At 34.1% G+C, this 23,918-nt stretch overlaps 1 long non-coding RNA gene across 1 annotated transcript in view; it reads left to right on the forward strand.

Moving 5' to 3' along the window:
• LOC130684159 (uncharacterized) overlaps positions 1–16,949 on the forward strand; it is a 94,414-nt gene extending 77,465 nt beyond the window's left edge. The window contains exons 2-3 of the long non-coding RNA XR_008998381.1: positions 8,508–8,571; positions 16,835–16,949. This is a non-coding gene — a long non-coding RNA (uncharacterized LOC130684159). The remainder of the gene's footprint in view (positions 1–8,507; positions 8,572–16,834) is intronic.
• The last annotated feature ends 6,969 nt before the right edge of the window (positions 16,950–23,918 follow it).

Here is a 23,918-nt window from a genome sequence, read left to right on the forward strand (position 1 = left end):
TTTCCGGAAATACTTGTTAAAGAAGAACAATACACATATAAGTTATTAAATGTACTACTGATCTCATACCTGAAAAATACTTAATTGCCATTTACCATAGTAGTAATCACTCAAATTCTGTCTACGTTAAAGTGCCAAACATTGTAGAGTGACAAAGCAATACTCCTGGATAAGCAGGAATGGGCTTTTTATTAAGATACCTAATTTGTCTAGTAAGGATTCAGCAACTTTAGTGGACCTTTAGTACATGCTTATTGATTAATAGCCATGTGTAATTTACACATAGGCCAAAATAATGAAAATAGAATTCCTATGAAAGACACAAATCAAGGCATTTATTAATGTAAATTGGTAAATAAAATAATAGTTTTGCCCTTCTATGTTGATAATAAATTTGGCTGAAATACAAGTATACTGCATTTTTGCAAGAGAGGGAGAATTGATCACCAGAAGAAAAAGAATGAATGTAGTGCTATAATTTAAATGTTTTAATGTGACTAAATGACCAATTTGCTGTAAAGATGATTAAATCAAATGATGCGTATTTATTTCGTTCAAAATATCTAGAAAAGGAATAATATGAAGATAGCGTATGCTTTCATAATAAATTCATAAAACCATTTTTCCTTGACAGTAATATGTAATGTTCTGATTTTATGTCTTTTAAATACTTAAAGATGGAGAAGAATTTATATTCTTTAACTAAAATGATTTACTGACAAAATATGCCCATTCACTGCTTAATTTGGTTAAGTACAAATAAAAAATATGAGGTAAATATTTTTTGTTAGAGCATTTGTTGAAAGATATCATATTGCCATAGAAGATAATAATTTTCACTAAACTTGAAGCATTGGTTGAATGACAGCTTGGAAAGAATTTTAAAGGAGCAACTATTTCAACTGATGGAAGATTAAATGAGGTAATGGCTAATCCATTTCCAAATTGAAAATTTCCTGATTATATATTATGGAATTTAAGCAACATACATTTGCCATCTGACTTATAACCAGGCAGACCACACACATAAGTGCAATTTCAGTAGTACATGGCAAATATCTGACAGGAGAAAAATTGCCAGTTCTATTATACTTATGTGTGTATATATTTTTCCATTGAATGAAACAAGATAGCCAGTGAAAATAAGCTCAATATACAAGTATGGATGAATAATTTAAAATGAATTTCACAAAGAGAGTTACAAATTAAATTAATCTCTTTTTGTGTTCTTTGAAGAGTATATGAGGGAAATATGTTTGTTTTTCTCAGTAGGTTTTTCTCCACTTTGACTTAAATAAAAGTATCTAGTATCTATTGTGTCATATCAGGTGCCCATCTATGTTCAGATACCCTAGCAGAGAGTAATTAGCAATATTGCTCCTTAACCAGAAACTCAATCTGAAATGCATGGAGACACACTGATTGTAATATCAGTAGCCCCTAGTGAAAGGAAAAAGCCAGGTCTTGTTCTAATAAAAATTATTAGACAATGTAAGAGCAAATGATTTGTGCACGAGTCCAGCAATGCCCAAACAACCTAAAATAATAAAAAATTACTTACTGTGCACAACTACAGAGAAGGTACCAGGGATTCTTCATAAAGAGGTATTTTAAGACTATGCATGACAGCAATTACAGACAATAAAAAATAAGTTTCAGAGAATTATGGAATATCATCAATATTTTCTTTATTGTTTTTGGTCATGTTTCATTTGAACTAAGATAAGTTCGGAGTTTTCACATTATTCACTTAAAATACCAACAATGAGAATGTCTATGGTGGGTTTTAAAGCTGGTGTATCAAGGAAAATATGAATTATCACCAATAAACAAGTAAAAGGTCCAGATGTTGTTGCCTACAAACTTAACATGTCTTACATAAAATCAATGAATCACTTTCTCGCCATATGTAAACAACATATGTATGTATACAACAATATTACTAGAAGGAGACTTGTTTTCTTGCTCATTCATTCATTTATTCATTCATCTCTAACAATGTTTTAAATGCCTACACGAAGCAGGAACTGTGTCTGTAACTGGGTTTAAACAGTTGAAAAAAGAACAATCACAAGTCACAACAAAGACAGAATTCTCTAGCTGAATACTGATTCTGACAGGATGGGAATTAAAATTCCAGAAATGTCCTTCTGCCGCCGCCCTCTGAAACATCTCCTGGCGGATAAATTACATTAAAGATTCTTTTCTATGAGTTTGAAGTTCAAAGAGAAGAAAAGAGAAATCTGCAAAAGAACTGCTTCTTACACACACACATGCCCGGAAAATGTAACTACACAGTCAGTAAAAGGAAAATCCACAGCTATTGGCAACAGGAAGCAATCACGTTTGGGGATTTGCTTGGGACAAAAAGCTAAGGACCCACTGCTGAAGTCCGCAGAGTGGGTGAACTGATCCTGAGACAGTTCTGACAGGTATAACTCCCAGAGGAGACTCCCAGACCAAAAGGCAGGGCAAGGAAATTAAAGTCTAGTATGCAAATTTAAAAAAAAATGGATTTAGGGAGAGAGAATTGGAAAGAGACAATATGGGAGAAGGAAATGAATAAGAATTTTCAACTGGCAAAGACAAGATTGCACAAAGCCAGAAGGCACACATTGTTGGAAGTATGATAGAGAAAACATACAACTAGACACATTTTATTTATACTGCAACCACTGAAGGCGATGCTTTAAAAGCTTAAAAGTCACTGGAGGGAAAAGAGAACAATTACAAAGTCAAGACCATTACAAAAGTAGTTTTCTTAACAGGAAACATTAAAGCCTGAAGATGGTAGCGTAGTATCTTCAAAGTGCTGAGATAGATTGAATGTCCTCTCTGAATTGCATGCCAGAAAAACTTTTAAGTCAGAGGAGAAAATTCATACAAAAACATAAACTGTATTTAACCCCCATAGACTCATTATAATGCAGTAATAAATATAATGCAGGAAAACGTGGAAATAATTGCAGCAGGAAAGTCTGAACATCAAGTACAAAAAAAAATTCTAAAGCAAGTAATTAAGACTATAATTTTAAAGAGACTTACAGTATAATTTGTTTTAAATTAAATAAAAAGCAAGTCATCCAACTGTCTAGAGGCTTACATTTGACTCACTTAAGACTATATATAAAAAGGTCTTCTGATCTGATGAAGAATTGGAGGTAATTCCTGAAGTACGTTGAAATGATATTTTCTTTTGGGGTCTGGTGAGATTATCACATGTAGGAGGGGATAGAGGCTTTATCAAGTAGGTATCACAAACCTTAACGTGTATGAAATTGGAATCCCTCGACGTGTAAGGCAATGTAAGATCTGAGTAGAAATCTAAATTACTGTCCTTTTTAAATGTGTTTTAGTGTATGATTATTAAATGATGCTCTGCACATAGTTATCTCTTAGCTATCATCAATGTCATTTGCACCATTTCCATCAATGAACCTCATTCAGTGAGTGCCTGACTAGGAAAAAAGATGGAGAAACGAGAACCACCCCCCCCTTTATCCCGGCTTACTGATGGAGCTGGGGCATCTCAGCTCAGCTCCGGCTGTCACGTTGGGATTCACACTGTTGGCTGTCCTGGTTCTCAGGCTTCCATATCAGCACTGAATCATACCACTGGCTTATAAATGGCAGATCGTAGGACTTCTCAGCCTCGGTAATTACATGCAATGGTTCCTCGTCATAAATATATACAATATATACACATATCTTCTCACATCTGTTTCTCTGGAGAACCCTAACTAACGCAGCTAGGTCAGAGTTTTCCAATGGAATATTTCCAGATGTGAGTCAAACAAAATATTATATAGATGTTTGCTATAGGTAGTAATAGATGTATGTGTTTATATACATATACACTCTTTCTTTGTTTTACTTTTTTTTTTGAATTTTTTTAAAAACAGCTTTATCAAAGTTTGGCATGTAATAAACGACATATTTAAAGTATACAATGTGGTAAGTTTTGACATATATGTGCACTCATGAAACATACCATTATTGAAACAGTGAACCTATACATCACATCACCCCCAAAAGATTCCTCAAGGGAGGAACAACCTAAGACAGGCACAATCTCAGGGGGGCCATCAGGAGAGAAATCAGGGACCAACAGACAACCACTGATTGATAAGGTTGGTTGGCATTTTCCACATGGAATCACATATTTTTAGTCTGGCTTCTTTTACCTAGCTTAATTGTTTTGAATCTACCCAAGTTGTTGCATGTATCAGTGGTTCACTTCTTTTTATTGCCAAGTAGCATTCCCTTGTATGGATATGCTACTGTTTGTTTACCCCTCAACCAGTTGATGATCTATGTTTATTTCCACTATTTGGCTATTATGAATCACACTGCTATGTCCATTCATGTACAAGTTTTTGTGTGGACATATGTTTTCATTTTTTTAATAGGAAAGTTTCTTTTTAATAAACTGGTTTTTTTTTTGAGGGCATCTCTCATATTTATTGATCAAATGGTGGTTAACAACAATAAAATTCTGTATAGGGGACTCAATGCACAGTCATTAATCAACCCCAAGCCTATATCTCAACAGTCTCCAATCTTCTGAAGCATAACAAACAAGTTCTTACATGGTGAACAAGGTCTTACATAGTGAATAAGTTCTTACATGGTGAACAGTGCAAGGGCAGCCATCACAGAAACTTTCGGTTTTGATCATGCATCATGAACTATAAACAATCAAGTCAGATATGATTATTCGTTTGATTTTTTACTTGATTTATATGTGAATCCCACATTTCTCCCTTATTATTATTATTATTTTTTAAATAAAATGCTGAAGTGGTAGGTAGATGCAAGATAAAGGTAGAAAACATAATTTAGTGCTGTAAGAGGGCAAATGTAGATGATCAGGTGTGTGCCTGTAGACTATGTGTTAATCCAAGCTAGACAAGGGCAACAAAACATCCACAGATGCAGAAGATTTCTCTCAAAACAGGGGGGGAGAGGTTCTAAGCCTCCCCTCTGTTGGTCCCCAATTTCTCTCCTGATGGCCCCCCTGCGACTGTGCCTGTCTTAGGTTGTTCCTCCCTTGAGGAATCTTACCCGTCTCTGGCTAACCAGTCATCTTCCGGGGCCATACAGGGAAATGTAAAGTTGGTAAGTGAGAGAGAAACAATATTGTTTGAAAAGGTTAGCTTTTTACTTCTTTGCAGATTTATGTGCTGTGGCTTCTATGCCCAGCATTTGTCTTGAGGTATCTTTACCACTTGGAAGAATTATGATACTCGGTAATTTCGATATGAGGCACGAATTCTACTTAAGGGTTGTAATTAGGAAGGAAGTAGAAGAAAAGCTATAGAAGTAGCAGACAGAAGAAAACCTGGGAAGATTGATTATTTCTTTGACATATCTTCTTGTAGAGTAACTTCAGCATGCATAGGTTTTAAACTACTAATTAAATTGTGCACATACATTAACATAATAGGAATACAGCTACATAACAAAAGCAGACCTACAATTACCAGTCATCTCCAGTGAAACCAAGAAAACCAGTTAGGTGCCCTAGGCATTTGTGAAAATTTATCAATGATATGATGGATGTTGTCTAATGTTTTACATTTTAATCATACAAAAAAATAGAAAGGATATCATGTACAGCCAAACAAATAAGTTATTTGCCTTTTGAGATGATTAATTTCAGCTTATTTATTGACTATAATGTAAATCCCTATAAGTTTGACATCTTGGTGAAATTTCTATTTAATACACATTTTAAAAAACAGAAAAAGTTTATAGGCATCCCAGCATTATTTCTTGGTAGTAATGAATTCTATTACATTTCTGAGTATGTTATCCTATCAGCTAATGCACTTTTTGTGCAATGATGCAGTTCCACCCCATCAGCAAATTGAATCATTTTTCAGGGTCTCTGCATGAATACTAAGTAAATCAATAGAAAATATGCAGAATCAAAATGTGGGAGATAAATCGATGTTAACTGTTGCTTGACTAATGCTGCTGTTCAACATTGGTATCTTGACAACTACATTTTCATACATGGTACTGTACAAACACCTATCTTTCTCAAGTTAAACTTACTTTTATTCCAATCAGGCCTAATTTGTCAATTGAAATAATTAACCAGGATATTGAATACTTTTAGAGGAAAAGAGGAAATATGATAGGAATTCATAATCTTTCTCAGTACATTCTGTATCACTACTTGAATTCTGCCTAACGTTCACTTTACATATAGTTTTGCACCTTGAGAGCTGTGTGTTGCCAAGCTCCTGTGTGGCATCAGTTTTTTTACAGCAACATTGCATTTCTACATTCAGGTTTTCTTTCTGACAATTATATTATGATGTTAATGGCTGGTGTCAAAATGACATTTCCATTTATCCCAGAAACATAGAAACAATCAAGAAGTGTGAGGGAAAATGTCATTTTGACCAAGGGTAATTTCCACGTGATGTTAATCCCATAGATATTTTCTAGAATAATTTCTTTTCTTATTCTTTTCTCCCAAACTTCTTTCGATGAACTATTGATCTTAAAACCTTAAACATGCAACACACAGCTTGGGAACCAAACACTCCACACATCTTGTGTCTGATTCGCTGCTCCAAGCTAAGTGAAATGGACTAAAAAGTAGTTCAGGGAGTTTAAGAAGGAGTTCTTATATGATTCCAGCCATGCCATCATACAAATAAAAACTATGCACCAAGGTGATTACATGGGAATGACAATAAATTTATTTTTTTAAGAACTTGTTTGTAAGAATTAAATGATATGATATTAACCACTGAACTGATATAAAAAATGAAGGATAAGTTTAAAAGAATGTGTTAATGTTTTGAAATGATTGTCCAGAAAATTATTTTATCATGGTGGTGAGACAGTAAAGAAATTTAGGTAAAGATTTTCAGCTATGTAAACTTGGACAGGTTTATACCATTGTGTTTAGACACACAGTTTCCTCTTCAGAAAATGGGAGTTGAAACCCTTAGTTTCAATAGATTTTGTAAAATTCAAGTAAGATATAAGTGAAGTAACATGCTTGTGGACAAAAACCGTATGGACCTGATTCACTGCTGTAAACCCACACCCCTGAATAAGGGTTTATATATATGTTGACTTTTGCAGAAAAATATAGGAGAGTAAAAGCATGCAAAATGGCATTTGACTGGACATACCTGTAAAAACTCAATATTTTTTTCAGAATAGCTTCCCTGCATGTTTCAGAGTGTTTCCTCATTGTTTCTTTAAAAGGAAATCAGAACAAAAGAAAAGGAAAACATAACTCAGGCAGAATACATTGGTATTAGTTGAAAAAATTTCTCAAAACACAGATGCTCATTTTACTTTATGGAATAGCTTTCTATAGTGCATTAACATTTTATGTATTTCTAAAATGATGCACACCCATTTTTAATTTTTTATTCATCAGTTTTCCCAGTGAGAAGTTCAGAAAAACAAAATGTGACATAAAAACGATAATAAACTTAATTTGCAATTATACTCAACTATTTACAATGTCAAAAACAAATAAATCCTTCTCTGGGCAAAATGTATTCTATCTTAATATTTTACATAACTTTAAAAACTCATTTTCGTTTATCTTCACAGTAATGATCCGAATCTCTTTTTCTTCACTCTAATTAATGTGTCTAATAGTCAATTTAGAAGTTATTCCAGGATGGGTAGAGTTGTTTTCTGATTTCGGTCAATGGCCATCTGAGCCCATCCTAAACCTGTTTTGCTATAGCTTTATTCCTACACTATGCTTCTGTTATGAAATCTCAATGTCCTGTGTCATTTGATTCCCTAGTACAATGACTTGAATCAATTTTAGGATGCAGTTAAAACTTTTACTCCTTGGTTAAAGACTTATGCCTACAATATAACACCATAAAGACACTTGTATTCTAGGCATTAAGTTGCATTGGTGAAATCTGCTTCTAAAGGCGGTGGCATGTTTTATTTGGATTCATGTTATAATTAGTTTGTCGTACATATAGACAGTTGAAACAGCATATTTAATCTAGTGTTTTCAATCTATTTATTACTTAGAAAGGAAAAGAGTTTTAACTGAAGTCGACCCTACTCACCACTCCTTTCACACACATGGCCAGAAATCCTAGCCATTCTGAATGCTTGTGATTCCCAGAACATTCCAGGATGCTTCCTGCTTCCTTGTCTTTGCTTATAGTATCACATCTCTTTGGCACTGGACCACTCTCCATCTTTATCATCAGTAGGTTCTAAAATCAGTACTCTGTTTATATATGGCTTCTTTCCTTTTGTAGAATTAATTACACACTCTTTAATGTCCTATTCTGTGTATCAATCAATAATGATACTGTATCACTTTATTATCCTAATTAATTTTTATTTCTTTGTAACTAAGAGCTGCCCAGTGGCAGAGATTGTCTTCTATATATTTCTGTTCCTATCACATGTCTCAGAATATATCACTTGGTAAGAAGTTAGTAAGTGCTGAAGGAATGAATACATGAATGATTGATTCATGTTTTTATTAACAGATCTCCCAGAAGTGACAGAGTTTGAAAACTACTCATTTCATCTAAGTTTATGGTACATTTTCAGGTAATGATACATATTTTTTATCTTTCAATATTGAGTTCTAAAGACATTACGGACAATACAAGCATATGTACATCTTCATGGCAGAAGACCCACAAGAAGACAGTTAAGAACACAGGATCTAAACTGAAGACTGTCCATGATTGAAGGCTCTCACTAGCTTAAAGCTATATACATATATATTTTTTACTTTCTTCACTAGTGTCAATTTGTGTAATTTGGTTCTGTTGTATGTACCCCTGGCTGAAATAGCATCCCCTCTCGAGGCATCACGTCCTTTATATTAGAGGAAAGCAACAATAGAAAAACCATACAATAGCTCTAAGCCCCTTGCTAAGAGATAGCACACATGTCATTTTTCACTGCCATACCACTTGTTGAAGGAGCACATGACGAATGCTAATATTTGAGTGCATGTGTCAGAAGAACATGATCCTCTTACAGAATCAGAATTTTTGAAGAATGTTCATAGAGAGAACTCTGTCACAGAGCTCGTATTTTGAGCAGTACTTCACTTCCCCAAAGAATTAGCTGTAAGTGTGAAGTCAATATTGCAGAGAGTTCGAATATAATTTCTGGAGAGGTGTCTGAAAAGTTGAGAGAATATGGGATGCATAATACCAAAGGAAGGAAGAAATATAGAACAGAACACAAGTCCTTAATTGAAACTGCAGAAAAGGCTGAGTGGGCACAAATGTTTGTGGATGTGTGTTTTTTGCATGGAAAGATCAACAGGTTCCCCCAACTGCCTTTATTTCTAAGTTAAACATGAGGGAGTGTCGTGCATTGAAAATCTGTAGGTAGCATGGAAAGTTTGGCGATAAAGAAAATAAATCTCTCTGAAGGAAGAAAAGGAATTTGCCATAAAAATAGAGTAAGATTATTTGGCAGTTTTTCTATTTATTTGTAATCAGTGACCTTATATGTATAAAGTAAGACAATATAGCACAATTGTAGGTGTGAGAAGAAATTAAGTTAATGTTGGACCTCTTTGGAATTATTTGACTAGAAACAAGAATATTATCAATATGGAATCAGTTTGTAGATTTCATGAAAATTTTCTTCCCAATCTATAGTATACAGTGAAAAACACTTGACGAGAGATACTAAAAATAAAATGGATGGGAAAGATCTTGTGATATATGTGTTACTATGGAGCATAGAGTGTGTGAATTGTATATGAAATCTGTAAGGACTGGCACATTATTTCTATATTAACTTCTGATAGAAGTAGTGAACACTGCCTCTGGAAGAACTTCAATGTGAAATTCCATCTAAATATATTACTGAATTTGGATAATATTAACAAGAGATCATTTTTATGCATGAGATAGAGTTCTGCGAGCTTTTTCCACTGTAACTCATTGAGAACTCCCAACACAACAGGTACGATAACTGTTACCCCTTTTTAACTGGAAGAAACAGATCACACAGGCTAAATGCCTAAAGTCACAAATCCAGGACTCAGATTTTGGGAATGTGGTTCCAGAACACATTCTTTTATATCTTTTCCATATAGACTGTGGCAAACCACCCTGATGACTATAGCTGTATTTTGGGGATGGGTTAGTTGTAGGAGAACAAAGAAATGGCAGGCCACTCTAGCTCGAATTTATAGCTTGTGTGATCCTAAACAGCAGTTTCTCCTTTATAAAATGTGAACAATCTAATCTTGGAATTCGTGGGCCTCAAATAAGTTCATGGCTTAACAGTTACTTATAAACAAAATGTGCGTCCACCCTCATAAAAACCCATTATTGGCTATAATACATATTTGACTCGTGAAATAAATGTTAAAAACCTGATTACAAATTCCTACTCTGAAGGAGAAGGGTGAAACCTTTATATTCAGTTTTATCTCTTTTCATTATGTGTGGGTCTAAAATGATATGTGTGTATAATTTTACTATGTTGATTGTCCTTTCTTCTCTTTTGGTTATGTTTTCAGAATAACTGTCAATGACTAAGCTTGCTATTCTTCATGTAGAAAACACCGTATTTATCCAGAATCATTACTTAGTATTTACATAATATTAAACATCTAAGATATCTTTGTGAGTCTTCAGAGAAATGCCCAAACCAATGGGAACTTCTAAAATTACAAATCAAGTTACAGCTACATTTGAACCATTATATTCCCAGTATATTTTCCTTAAACTGTAATAATAAATTAGAATTGCTGAGGAAAGAAACCTTTTCAAATGAGATGGCATGGTAGAATGTATTTGTTTATTAAATTAGGAAATTAATTTTTATGGTTTTCAATATTATTAAAAGAAGCACTTACAGTTACTAATTAAACTCACTCAACTTTCTTCATTGTTAATTGAAGTAACCCACCTTAATGCATGAAGAGGAATAATGACAATTTCATAAAAGGTGTGTTGGAGTGGCTTAGCCAAAGCATAGGTTCACCAATTCCAACAAGCTTTCTGTCTTTTCATCCTAACTGGTTGGCAAAGGCTGCAGAAGTGGACTAGGAATCTATTTCTGGGTGCTCATTGTAAGTAAATGTAGTCAAGCATCATCATAGCCTAAAATCCCAGACTGAAAATGACACCTCTGGGAGGACCATCGACATTATATGTTAAAGTTTATAAAGATAATCATTAAAATAGAAGGCACAAAACCCTGAGAAAAGCCAGAAAAATATCTGCATCAAATATTTTTGTTTTAATAAAGAAAATACTTCTCTAGTACCTGAAGCAACAGCTTTTTTTCTCCCACTGGCCAAACAAATCTGTAGCTAAAAACAGGCTAGAAATTAATGTTTAGATGGATAGATATACATGAATAATTGTCTAAAGTGGAGTAACAAATAGAGCTGAATAGTTGTAGGGCACAAAATTTAGACCTTTCTACAATTTCACATATAAGCACAATTATTTCTACTGACTACAAAAAATAGCCTTGTTTATTGATCACCAAAAAAGAAACTTATTTTAACTGTACAACAAAAAACCCAACTTCTGAAGGTCAAAAGCAGAAACAGTTTATTTTTTTCATATACAACTAAAATATTACATATATGTCATCTTAAAGCTTAGCTAGCTGCTTCTCAGAATATGAGCTTTTAATTTTAATGCAGCATTTCTTTGCCTTATCAAAGTCTTAATGGACCAGATTTGGGACATTAAGAAAGATGGATCAAATACTTTCAAATAGCTCCAGGAAAAGAAAGTCAAAGTCATTGAATTAAATTCTGCTGCATGCATTAGTGTGTAAGTTTAAATGAAGGCATTGATTATCTATCTTAGTTAATATAGATTGACTAATATTCCAGAGTTATATTTTTAAAGCTAAAATTAAAACATAAATGAACTTTCACCCTTAACTTCATGGCTACATGGCAGGCCTTTTAATAATGTTACATTAATGCTATATGTGTAATTTTAATATGTAGCAATAAGCTATTAAGTCTCTGAATTATGGCCTCAGATTGTAAGAAATGTTTCTATAATCTTCATAAACTACATATAGTTTGCTTTTCATCAGTCATGACAATACAAAAACCTAGAATTCACACCATCTGGATTCCTTACCGTGGCACAGAATCATGTCAGTGAACACCAAGGTTGTATGAAAGTGTAATTTATACAAAGTGCGCACAGATGTTAAAGTCTTGAGACAGTGTCCTCTTGCTTGTGATTAATTACTCAAATGCTGACTGTGATTCACACTTGGTTGACCGTAAAATGAATACAGGTAAACCAGTGAATGTCTGCTGTCTCTACAGATACAAAATCGTGAGTTCTAAAGAGCTCAGCATTTCAAACATATTTTCTACATCTATGACTTTTGTTATTTGGTAAGATAAGAGAATTCTTTTTGATGGAGGATTAAATTTGTTCATATGAAATTGCTGATATTACAACTGTGCTCAAAACAATTCTAGAACTTTCTAAATGAGATTCTGATGCATCCTCACTACTTGTGAGGAAAAAACAAGAGCCCCGCATGCATTCTGGACTTCCCACATCCACTTTAATGAGAGCAGCTTCTGTTTTTGTCAATTTTCTGTGCAAGATTTATTTCAAAGAACTTTTTCCAACATGTTTTTAAGCCTCTGATTTGGTAGATGTGCAGCAAACTCTGTTTTTATAGATCTCATCAGATAAAAATATTAAATCAAATTTCTCTTTCATAGTATTTTCTGTGAACCTTAGCCAACTAAAATGCCCTAACTCTACAACCAGGTTCAATTTTCTCTGTTTTTTTCCCTGTTGCCAAGTTACAAACCACTGAGCCAAGCAGCCAGCTCAACACCCATATGCTGTCTTGCCAGGTGCTTTTCCCACTTCTCAGTCAGTGGATATTTACTTGTTCATTCAGCCATTCACCGTAACTATGTTCTAGACACTAAAGAGACTTTAAGGCTACAGGAGTAGAAAAATAGATTTAGTTCCTGGGAATATGTTCATACAGTGCTTTGTTCTTGTGATGTTCTTCCCTGATTTACCCACTGTGTTCTGTTCAGTGTTACATCTAATTAAGAATCCCAATGGCACTTTCTATGATGCTGTGTCTAAAGTTAAAGATTTTTCACATCAAGAAAAAAAAAGAGTTATAACTTGCGTGCATCTGGCATTTTAGTGCATTTTCTCCCACATCAACATTGACTGTATATACCATTGATTACCTATACAAAATCAAATGTTTATTTAAATTCTGCCCTGCTTGTGTTGTGTTAACTTTTTGAGGAAAATGTCAATTCTACTTTACAATTTCATTGGCTTTTTTCTTCCCCATTTACACAGATACAAATAACTTTAAAATAAAATACTTCTGGAGCAGAGGCTGTTTCCCCACACTCAACTTTTCTAAAGTCAGCTTCATACCTTTACCTGCTTTGTAGGTTTTCCTTATTGAGCAGAAGTTTTTCACTCTCTCTATATTTTGTTCCTTATATCTAGTGGCTGCTTTAAAAGTTTGCCTAGCATTTTTATTTGGCTTTCCTCCAAAATGCAATCTTTGTTATCATGTTCTTCAAGATCAAACACTGCAGTCCAAGATAAAAAATGACATGGTTCTAGCACACAAATAAAGTCTCACAACCAGACCTAGGCTTAGAAACATGGTTATGCATAACACCTTCTGGATTGTGCAGCGTGCAACTTTTATTACCACCAACAGCATCATCTCTGCCTACACCTCAGAATCCAGGGAACTGGCTTCTGTGATCATTGGAATCAAAATATGTTTCCTTTAATGTTTTTATTTTTGAACTATTTCTCCCCAGTGTATAACAAAGCAAAGCAAATTAATGGTATGAAATATCATAGGAAATAAAGTCTGACTCTTACCAATATACCAGTTTCTTAACAAGTTAATCTAACATTTTAACATTTTACTGAATTCTTAATGAGCCATATGATATATACTAGAATCAAAAGTACTACATACACTCAACATTTGTTCGCTAAATATGACTCTATCATATATGCATGATAAAGGACATACCAATATAATATTTTCAAATAAAGTACTTTCAGTTTTGGATATAATCTGGACTTGATGGATGGCTTTCTCCTGTAGTTTTTCCTTTATTGAAGATCATAGAGCTGAAAACAATACATAGAAGATAAAAAAACATGTCATAATGACTATTTTAAGAAAAAGCTATTGGGCCACAAAAAAATGAATAATTTTTGTTTTATCTGAATGAAAATACATAATTTTGGATAAAATTATACATATTCATGTTTCTTGGGATATACATCTTTTTCTGAAGTGATCAAAATAAATGACTCAGGCATTGTAAAAAAAATACTAAATCAATACTGTATTTCCATGCTAAAGTCTTAAATACAAAATACAGATAACAGATAATCAAACAAATTACATTCCCTCTTTAAACAAAAGCTTTTTAAGATTCACAATCATTCTATTTTATTCATGATTGCTAATATTTGGAAGCAATCAGGATGTTATTCAGCAGGTGAATATATAAGTAAACATTGGTATATCCAGACCATGACATATTATTCAGCACCAAAAAGAAATGAGCTATAAAACCATAAAAATGATGTGGAGGAATCTTAAATGTTTATTATTAAGTGAAAGTAGCCAATATGGAAAAGCTACCTACTGTATGATTTCAACCCTGACATTCTGGAAAAGGCAAAAAACTGTGGAGACATTAAAAAGGCCAGTGGTTGCTGGGTTAAATTAGGAAGGGGGTGACTAAGTGGGGCACAGAGGATTCTTAGGACAGTGAAACTATTTACTGTGGGGCTGTAATGATGGGTATGTGTCATCGTACCTTTGTCCAAACCCACAGAATGTACATCACCAAGAATGAACCCTAAGGTAAGCTATGGACTTGGGGGGATAATGATGTATCAATGTAGGTTCATCCTTGGTTAAAAAAAAAAGTACCACTTCGAAGAGTGCCAGGGGTGTTGGTAATGGGAGAGTTTGGCGTGGCTTTGGGAGCAGGGGTCTGTGGGAAATCTCTGTACCTTCCCCTCATTTTTACTGCGGAAAAAATGAGTATATCTAAAATCTGACTTCTTTTCATCTCAACAATCAGCCTAGTTCAAGTCACTTCCATTGTTTTTTTAAACTATGAAAACAGTCTTCTTTTACAATAATCTCTCCTTCTGTTCTTGTTCCTCAATTTAATTTTGAAACTCAGATTTATCAACTTAATATCTATTTCAGACCATGTCAACCCCATGCTATAATCCCATTTTACTGAGAGAAAAACCAAAATATTTTCCAGTATCTTTAAAGACCCTTCTTCTCATGGGAGGGTGATTACACCCCCACCAAAACCTCTAATTTCAGAGTCAGACATGATATTTGTTTCCTTTGCCTAGAACACCTTTCTAAAAGATAGAGTTCTATACTTTTGCCTCTCTTAGTTCTTCATTCAAATATCACCTTTACACTTTAATATTCATATAATTAATCTTTTTAAATCTAAACTTATAACTTTTACTCATGACTCACTATTCCTTTTAACTGTTTTCTGTTTATCAATCTACTATATAACTTATTTTATCTATTTCTTTATCTTTTATTTCACCAGAATATAATATCCATTATGGTAGAAACTATTTAGAATTTTGTTCAGTTATGATATAACAGCAACTCATAAAGCCTCTTTCCCAAAATATGTGATAAATATTTTAAAGGAAGAGAGGATCTGGATTATTTTTAAATATGCCAAGTAATTGAATTATTTTTTCACAAAATATGTATTTAATATGTCAGAACATTTATAGGTTTCCTCCACAATGCTCTAGTAGAAACGAACAGATACTTTCTAGTTGAGACAATCAGTGATCCCAGATTCCATTCATAGAGGCACCTGTATGTAACTAATATGGGATAGTCACTTGCCAGGTTGTCTGAAAGCCTACGACAGGTGGCTGAAATATTTGCTTTGTCTCTTCTGAAGCCAGTAGAATGCTGACCTTCAGTTCTCAGGAGCCACATTTCTTGGACAACTCACTGCCAGAGAAACATTGCATTCAAAATATATGACATACTATGCCTCCTCTGAGATTCCTGCATCCCAATATATCGAGACCTAGGTTGGAGATGTATCAGGGAGAGACATAAAACTAATGTGACTGCTATGATTTTATTACTGTGGGATTTTTTTTTTGCCAGAAAAAAATACATTTTATGAGGAGTACCAGGTAAAGAACAACTTAGAGCATCACGAAAAGCCTCCCAAAACAAACTCCAAAATCCTGAAACTAAATACATATTGAGTAGAGATTGATTTAACATTGACTTAAATAAACCCTGTAGCTAAATATTATTTGTACCAAGTTGCTTAACAGAGCATTGTTGTATTATATGTAAACACACATATACAGCAGATTCTCAGAAAAACGTAAAAGAGCATTAATTAAAAAAAGATTGAGGTTGTAATTTTATCTATACATTGGTTTCATTATTTTGACCAAATCTGGGCAACATTACTAGCATCTTAGTCTAAGAAGGCCTATGCAAACAGGACTTTCACTTTACAAGTGCCCACCAGCAGGAATTTACTTAAAAGTGGCTCTTTGTAATGAGCTCTGTACAGCGCGGCTGGCCCAGAGTTGGTGCTCAATAAATGTATGTTGGATGAATAGGAAAGTTAATGTATAAACAGATGAATAAAGATAGAAAAATATTAACTTTCCATAAAAGTAAAAATAATCACAAGTTTTGGCTTCTGTACTGTTTCTTATTGTCATTCAAAAAGGAAAACTTTGGATGAAAGTAATGACATACTGCCTATTCATTATGAACATCTCATTTGCAGGGCCTTCCTGACAACTCCTATCTCATGATTATGTTGTGTGGACGTAAAATTGTCTCTGAATTAATGACAAATGCATCATGGCCTTTATGCAGTACGCTGTTTGAAATGATTAAACTCATGGAATGTTTGCTTAATCTATTTTCCTCCTCTATACACTGTGCTCTTTGCCTGAGGCAAACCCATCTTATAATTTTCAATTGAACAAAACCATAACTCATGACCCAATAAATTATTAAGGAATCCTGCCATGCGTCTGGTTCATCATTCATCTCACCACAATGGCAGACAGATTGCTGCATTCTCTAACAGTTTCTCGTCATGACAAATAGTTCCATTTAATTGTGAGACTAGTCATATGTGTGTATGTGGGGAGCATTTGTGCACTTTTTTAAGTATTATACTTAAAACTAAATTTTCACTTTGACTTTATAGTAATAATTCTCTTGCTCTTAAAGTTTTTCATCTAGCTATATTATGTGTAATTTCTTAACCCTTTGAGTCCTCCTGAATTAACCATTATATTTTACCTGAGGTTAGATTGAAAAATGAGCTGCATAATGCAGAATATCAAAATACTGCTTTTCATCCCTTTATCATCTTATTCCTTGTATGCTAATATTCTAAACTACCATCTAAAAGTCCAAGTAGATAGTATTGTTCAAATGGGTGTGTTACACAACAGGAGTGAATTTGGGAAGGCATTGTGATGTTTAAAAAGCTTCAAGAAAAAGATCATTGGAATCATGTCACTAGAAAGCAATAAAATACACATGTGACCTGCTGCATGATAGCCAGTCATGTAAACGTTTATCAATGCTTATTTCAGAGCATGGAAATTATATTCAATATTTAAATGGCTTTATGTGACATGTGTGATTACAATCTATTGTAGTAACTGGTTGAAAAATAAACATGATTTTTAATCTGCTGATATTAATTGTTACATATCACATTTAAAAGTGACATTTTAATGGTAAAAATAGAATAATTGACAGTGTCAGAAAAATATAATCTACCACCTCATTTAGTTGTATTTTAAAACTGGTATTAGTATACAAAATTCAACAAACCTTAAAATAGTGGTTATCTTTAGAATTTATTTTTCTTTTTAAGATAGCATACTGTTGATATAGAAGCTTTAACAACAATTTTGGAAAAAAAGAAAAAAAAAAGCACCTATGACCCTATGATTATTCTTCAGTATTTCATCTAACTTTTGGATATTTCTCTGTTCAATGTTGATCACAAAAACTAAAGTGCCAGTTCATGTCTTACAAAAGTGTGTAACCATTTTACTTTGAACATTAAAATTGTTCTTTTGAATGGTTACATGCTTTATTTTACGTGCCCTGTTATGTCTTGGAAGGGCTGTCAAAACCAGATACCTGTATTTCTTCTTTGTGGAAAAGAAAATTTGTAAGAAATTTAAAAATTTGAATTAATTGTTCAATTTACTTCTCTTTATTCCTAATGATGAAGTTGAGCCAGATGTCATTTGTAGGGCCAGAGGAGAAAAAAAAAAAAAAAGAAGCAATTGTATGTTCATGCCTGAGAGTTCCCTGAACCGATTACTATATCAAAGGCAACTTGCGTGTCAATTTGCACCGTGGCCAGGAAAACAAGATGCCTCAGGGAGAGATGTTGGACTGTGTCTAGAGAACTTCAGAGACTTGCCCTTCAAGCCTTCCCTCCTACCTTTTTGAAGTTTGTCTCACCCATTTCATGAAGAAATACCTGAGCAAGATCTTCAGAGTAAAATTAGAAATAGAAATAAGACACCCAAACAAAAATAAAATTTACCCAGTGCCTTATTAATCTCTGGCTTTCCTACTAAAGCCAATAGCCAAACCTAGTATTTGTCATGTTTCTAGGAACTGAGGATCATTTTACAGTTTTTTCCTAACTGTGATATGGCTTAACGATAATCAGGCTGAAGGGCTTGATTCTGAGAATGCGGATAATTCTTTCAGCAGTTTTCAAAACCCAAAAGAATCATTTCTGCTCCTAAAGCGATCAATTTGTATAATTGCTATCCCACATTACACAATGCAGTCAATATAGTTTACACATAGACACTGTAGTATTTGGTGGTGAATTCCGTTTAAACTAGGAAAAACATGTACTTCACTACCTTTGCATCAAACTAGTCGTTGTGGTAAGAAATAAGGAGATAATTATTTCAAATGAGAGATTCTCTACATTTTAATGGACTTATCTTGAGAAAAAGTAGACTCAAAGATGGGAGCACTGAGTAAAAAGAACAACTGAACCCAGGAAGTAAGCAGACCTGTGTGCTTGACATAAAAAATGTAAATGAGAAATCATGTCCTGTAAAAAAATCAATGGATTGTAAAGCTAATATGAGAACTGAGGTAGAGGCTTCTGCCTTTACTAATTCCTGGGATTAAACACGGCCCCAGGGAGAAGTACATTGGTGTGTGAGTGCATAGTGCATGTGCGGATGTGTGTGTGGAAGGGGTTTGTTCAGTATTTTTGAAGGTAATTTTTAAAGCCATCATTGTTCATTCCATAGTTTCCATTAAATTTTTCTCAACAAAACTTTTGTTGTATCAAAACATCCAGATTCAAGGATTACTATAAAGTATGGGTAACAAATAGTGAAACAAGAAGACCAAAGTAACTATTCAGATAAAATCGTCACTTACAAATACAAACTGAATTTCTTTTTAAAAAAGCTTTTTAAAATTGAACCCAAACTGCCCCATTTGCTATTTAGATGTGACCTTGCTTTCATTAAAAGGTATATCTGATTGCACAAATACTAAGCTAGTGTTTTTAGAATTAAATAGTGATACCCACTCATCAAAGAAAGAAAAAAAAAAGATTTGGCCACAGGTTCTTTGTTTGTCATGAAGAGTTAGGGCGATGAAAACAGACTGATTCCATTTGTTCCTAATGTAACATACAGTTCTTATCATTGAAGCATGAAAGAGAAAATGTATTGGTTTGTATAGATAAATAATTAGGTAAACATTATGAGCATTCTTAGTTCGTCTAAGGGGACGAACCCAGTTAGCGCAGGTCAAGTCTTCCGTTTCTCTCTCTCGCCACCAAAGTGCATGTATTAGTCATCTATTGGTTCTTCAAAAAACACCCCAGACTCCATTACTTAGAATAACAATCACTTATTTTCACTCACACATACGTGTGTCTGATGTCAAATGGGGGGTGGGCTGGGCAATCTGCTTCAAGTTGCATAAGCAGATACACGGATTCCCGCTACGTGTTGGATAAGCTATGCTCCACGTGTCTCCATCCTGTCAGCCAGGATACAGGGGTAGAAACTCTCTGGAGAAAGCTTTTATTTTGGTGATAAAAGAAGTGCAAGAAGACAAATGGAAGTGGACAATCTCTCTCAAAGCTGAGCCTGGGGAACCGTGCAGTGCTACTGGCCTGAAAGGCCAGCCACTCCCTGGGAGAAGCTTTTCTGCTCCTGAAGGCAGAAGTACAAGAGAGCAAGCGGAAGTGTATATTGTTAGAACTAAAGACGATCATAGATTCTTCCCCTCCCATCAGAGTATGTCAGCTCTATCTCCACTCCTTGAATCTAGGTTGGATGTGCAGTGCCCTTCAGGGGTCATTAGAGCATCACCACCGGCAATGCACAGTGTTTGGACACGCGAGCTTTCTCAGTCACCACTCTGTTGAACCAGAAGTGGGACGCATGAATAAGGTCGGATGAGGCTTCTAGACTCCGAGAGCATGCGGAGCAGCTAACAAGCAGCCGGACACCAGACAGCAGCCTCCAGCTGACTCACTCCCTCCTCTGGAGGCACCAGCAGGCCCAGCAGAGAGCGACCAAGCCGACCAAGCCGGGGGAAGCACAGGTTGTTCCTAAATAAATATTCATACAGCACAGCTCTTGTAAGTGACTACTTTTGGCGATGGTTAAAAAAAAAAAAAAGCTGCCTGATACAGAAACATTATCTAGAAATAGGTGCTGTCTTTATAAATCCTAAAACATATGGCATTGGATTTGGAATTGGATAATAGTCAGAAAATGAAAAATCAACAAACACGCTGTTGGAAAAGGCTGAGGAAACAGTGCAGAAATCATTACTGAGGAGTGGAAAAAATAACTACTTATTTATGTAGTTGTGAAACAATTGGCAGAACTTTAACCTGAAGTGACTTGGCAGATAGAAAATGTACCTGATAAACATGAATTTTTCCAAAGAGATCTCTAGACAGAATGTTGAAAGTGTCAATTAGGTTCCCAGCTGCATATGATAAAGAATTTTGAGAGGAAGATGAGCTATGGAAGAAACTGCTAAGACTGTAAGGATAATTTAAACAGCTTACACAGGAGCTGTAAATTATTGGATTGGAAAGTAACTCTTACTTAACCGCTAGTCTCCCAGCCAGTCAACAATTCTTGAAGTAAAAGGAGTCCTAACACCATGATTAATATATGGTGTTATTATATATGACATGGCCATAGAGCCCTGTGTTAATACCTTCAAAATATTTAATATGATACCAAATACACCCTCTCAGCTAGAGTAAGGGGCATTTTACAAAGTTAAAATTTACAGTACAGAGAGAGGTCTGTCTCAGAAAGACCTATAGACTTTTTTCTTCTAATAAATGGATTATGAACTTAAAGATAATATCCTAACATGTTTTTAAGGGAAAAGTAGTGGTTTTGACTAAAAGGAATTGAGGTTGTTCAAATTTCAAAATACCCTTGGCGTTGCCAAGTATCTACAGATGAGAAGTTTGTTGCGAAAGCTATTACACTATACTTTGCAACTTCTTAAGGAAGAAATGGAACATCTCAGGAGACAGAGTAAAGATGCCTTATGCTGGGGCCAGGAGACATGGAGAACACTGAGCCAGGGACCTGTTCCTGCATGAGAACTAGTGGGAGCAGTGCGCATTACTGCTTAAGTGGGCCTGGCATCATGGGCCCAGTGGACTTTTCAGTGACTGCTATGTACATCTCATTTTTCATTTCTCAGAAGGTAAGGATTATCCTCAAATTATCTCATTGTGATATTTACAAGTGTAAAACAAAGATCTTTGAGAAGCTGCACTGCTGCAATGGAATATCATCATCTATGACAAGTCCAGACGGGTACAGTGCGAATCATGATCTGTAGTTGTTCTGTCATAATTAGATGGCAATCTGGGTAGTCTTCAGATGGAAGTGATTATATTTTGTACATGAAAAGAATATGGATATTATACAACAAGGCAGAGACTAGAGTGGAACAGGGCAAAGACTAGAGTGGATTGCAAAATTAACTCTATGTACTTCCTCTTTCATCAAAAGTGGGTATATTTTTTGACCCTTAAATATAGTTTGGCCATGTGTCTTTACTTGACTAGTAGGACATTACCATTTTGATAAAAGACATTGAAATGTTTCACTCTAGAATTGATTACAAGTCTTACTCTACCACATCGCCAAATGTTTTGTCTTCTATGAAGTTCACTGCTGGCTATTCATGTCATCACCAAATTAACATGGTGTACAAAAATGATAGTATTCAAATTTTTACTTTTTTATGCACTCTAAAATCTTTAGCAGTTTGTGGACAGTATTTAAAAACTAAAGAAAAATTTTATTGATGTACAGAACAGTGTTTCAGTTATAATATAGTCATTTTTGTTATCCTGTTAAGTTAGACTTCAGACTAAAAAAGCACCCGTTCTTTGCATGAATGCAATCACATTTAAATATAAGGTTTAATTATATATTGTTCCACGTAACTATAAAATATTACAAATACTGAAGCATACAATTTAATAAACTTAAGTCATTTTCATCATGATATTCAGAAATGGAAACACACAGGTAAATATTTCTCTTTCTCTTACAATTAATATTCTATATTATTTTGCAGTTGATAATTATTAGAAAACAAGTCAAGCTTTATTCTTCACAGCAAAATGTATTTATCTAGATATAAGACATACTTTATGATATATTAGATCTATATTTATGTATAATATATATGTATAATATATATAAATTTCTTCAAAGTAAAAGATACATATATAATGATCCATAAATATAATTTTATGCCATAAAATAATTTAAATACAAAATATACTTAAATTTTTATATGATAAAATATCTATTTTAATTAAATATACTATAATACATCTTTTAATATAAATTAACATGCTGTTAAGAAAATAGCTACAGAATTGTTAGGCACTTATTTAGTGCCTGCTATGTATAAGGCATTCATTATATAAATTATGCACACAAAAGAACCAGAAGATAATTATTTTCCTTAAAAGGACATTTATGCATCTGGTATGTAGGAGCAAATAGATGATTAGCAAAACACTCTTTTCAACACACAAACAATTTAGTTCTTGTTTCTCAGTCCAAGATTTAGATTTGAATGTTGAATCTATAAACCATTGAGAGTTTCCCTAGAAAGGAACTGAACATCAAATTAGTTTCAAAAGCAACTCAAAATAAGCCCTTCAAAATTAAATTTAAGTGTATTTATCTTCATAACTTTTAATATATTACAGAACCCTTAATTCACAATATGTGTTTTAGGAAAGTTTATTGATTAATAATTGTTGAATGAAGTTTGGCTTCAATTTACCTCACTGTAAGGATGGCTTTTCTGATGTTACTAGAAAGCCATGGTGAAATGGATTACTAGTCCCAATTTTTCACTCTCCCTCTGACGGAATTCTGCATCTGTGCTCATTTACGTTCGGCTTTGTATCTTTTCCCAAGATAGATGGAATGTTCTACCTCTTCCCATCAATGTTGACCTGCTAGATGACTGGCTTTTGCCAAGAAAATGAGGATAGAAATGTCAGTGTAGGTAGGACCTCAGTGGAGATATTAAGAGACATTATCTGTTTTTGCTAATTCTCTAGTATCTGGAAGTATGTGGGGACATCTTCTCCCAGGTCCAGAAGATGTATGGCATAAACCTGAACACCACCCAAGCATGGAGTATGACTGAGCAGTCAAGATGAATCGTATCAATCAATATAATACTTGTTTTTGAAAGACAATGAGACTTGCTGCATACTATATAGCATCATTGCAGAAATAGCTGATAGTTCTCTTGAATAATGTAAA

The sequence above is a fragment of the Manis pentadactyla genome, chromosome 6, assembly GCF_030020395.1.
Source record: "Manis pentadactyla isolate mManPen7 chromosome 6, mManPen7.hap1, whole genome shotgun sequence".
Lineage (NCBI taxonomy): Eukaryota > Metazoa > Chordata > Mammalia > Pholidota > Manidae > Manis > Manis pentadactyla.